Consider the following 2,500-nt stretch of genomic DNA (forward strand, 5'->3'; position numbering starts at 1 on the left):
TATATAAATATATATACACAACCACACACACACATAAGTATGTATACATACACATACACACACACACACACACACACATATATATATATATATATATGCACTGTGTGTGTGTGTGCACTCGCGTGTTTTCGCGTATGTTTGTTTGTTTGCTCGAGTGTATATGTGCGTGTACACGTGTGTTAGTGTGCGCGCACAAATATGTGTGTTTGTGTGTGATGTGTGTTTGAGATAGAGAGAGAGAGAGAGAGAGAGAGAGTAAGAGAGTGAGTGAGTGAGTGAGTTAGTGAGTGAGTGAGCGAGTGAGTGAGTGAGTGAGGGTAAATGAGACGAGACGAGAGAAAGGTGCAACATAGGATAAACACTGATCGAATTGCATAAATAAATCATGAAAGAAGGAAGAGAAAGAAGAGAAAAGATAGACAGATGAACGGATACAAACCTCTTCGTAATCATTATCTCGTGTGGACAAGTATCAATATTAAAAAAAATTAAATTAAATTAATGCCCACGCATATATGTCCACACTCACACACGTACAAATACACGCATTTAAATTGTATTTATATATGGGGGCATGTGTGTGCTTATGTGTAGATATATACGCCTGCACAGGTATATAACTTACAAATAAAATTATGCAGATTATGTTTTTGAAGGTAAACACGTACCGATAATCTATAAACAAAATAATATAACTTCACATAAGCATATATATATATAATACGACGTGGTCATATTTTATCAACAAACAGTTGCATATATTTTTCGTGCCAAAATGTAGTATTAATATAACATATTCACGTAATGAAAGTTTAAAGAAACATGCGAATGCTTATTATTATACATGCTAAACACATACATACATACATACATACATACATACATACATACATATATACATAAATACATTTATATACGCATATATTTATCCGAATATGTATGTTTGTATGTATGTATATGTATGTATGCGTGTGTGTATATATACATATGTACCTGTATGCATACATACACAGAGACACCCACCTACACATACATATACACACACAGACACACGCGTGTGTATATATATACATACATACATATATATATCTATATATATATATATATATATATATATATAAGGGGTCAGCCACACTTAAGTGGCAATATACTACACTTTATCGTGCAGTTACTGTTAATACTTCATTTAGAGAATTAACATTGCTTATATATATATATATATATATATATATATATATATACATACATACGTACATGCATACATATATACATACATACATACGTACGTACTACATACATGCATACATATACGACAAATCCGTATAGTACAAGTGTAAACACCGGCAAAGAAAGTCATAAAATACATATATATTATCATATGAATATTTGAGATATATATCTACACAATAAAAATGTAAATACAAACCTGGGAAGAAATAAAACTGACGCAGGCTGCCAAATATATTTTGTATATACGTTTGTACATAATGAAATATACATACGCGAAAACGTATAGTAAGCACTCTCTCTCACACACACACACACTTGTATGCAGATCACATATGCATGTATGTATATATGTATGCATGTACATATGTACGCATGAATATATGTTTATATATATGTGTGTGTGTGTTTGTGTGTGTGTGTGTGTTTGTGTGTGTATGTGTGTGTTTGTGTGTGTGTGTGCACGCATGTTTATATATGTAAGTATTTATGTTTGTATGTATGTATGTATCAATGTATGCGTGAATGTGAGAATATACGTGAGCGGGCGGATCTATGCGTACGTGTGTGTGCATCAAATATATTTCCATTATAACAGGTCTAAAACACACCTGTAATAAACGTGTGATCTGTCTTTCTATCTCTTGAAATACAAAATATTCAAGGAATATTCAAGGGGAAAAATCGAAAGATGTCAACAAAGCTGGCATCTAAACATAGTAGCAACTATTAAAGAAGAAGAATCTCAAATAGAACGGCCAAAATAACAGCTACAACATCATCTCAGAAATAAATCCGTTAAATTAAAGTGATAATTCCCTAATGTAATATAAGTTTTCTTAACGATTCCACGTCTGGAACTGTTAAAATCCCATCAGTATAAGGAATTATAGTTCTTATTGATTGTTGTTTTCTTCACGCGCATCTTTTAGCATTGCTGTTATTTTTCACCGCTCTCGTCTCCACTAACGTTGGGTTATCCACTTCAGGTGATATTCTACGATCATTCGCTAAACACTAAACAGACCGGACTTAAACACCGCAGTCTTTTAACCTCTGCTGTGACGTGAATATTATCTTATATATATACATACATACATACATATATATATATATATATATATATATATATATATATATATATATATATATCAATACGCATACATACACTTTGATGCTAGTATATGTAAGGATATACGTACATACATTTATGTTTTATGTGAAAAAAGGAAAGAAAGTAAAAATATATAAGGAGAACAACGGTTGTAAGTTT

At 31.7% G+C, this 2,500-nt stretch overlaps 1 protein-coding gene and 1 long non-coding RNA gene across 2 annotated transcripts in view; one reads left to right on the forward strand and one right to left on the reverse strand.

Moving 5' to 3' along the window:
• LOC128247013 (uncharacterized) overlaps positions 1-2,500 on the reverse strand; it is a 10,891-nt gene that overhangs the window by 7,911 nt on the left and 480 nt on the right. The window lies entirely within an intron of this gene.
• The window catches only part of LOC106876909 (carbonic anhydrase-related protein 10-like), a 1,215,161-nt gene continuing 1,215,040 nt past the window's right edge, over positions 2,380-2,500 (forward strand). Inside the window, exon 1 of the mRNA XM_052965551.1 lies at positions 2,380-2,500. This exon is cut by the window's right edge and continues 1,295 nt beyond it. The gene's annotated coding sequence lies outside the window, so the exon portion shown is untranslated.

Source organism: Octopus bimaculoides, chromosome 2 (assembly GCF_001194135.2).
Source record: "Octopus bimaculoides isolate UCB-OBI-ISO-001 chromosome 2, ASM119413v2, whole genome shotgun sequence".
In the NCBI taxonomy this organism is placed as follows: Eukaryota; Metazoa; Mollusca; class Cephalopoda; order Octopoda; family Octopodidae; genus Octopus; species Octopus bimaculoides.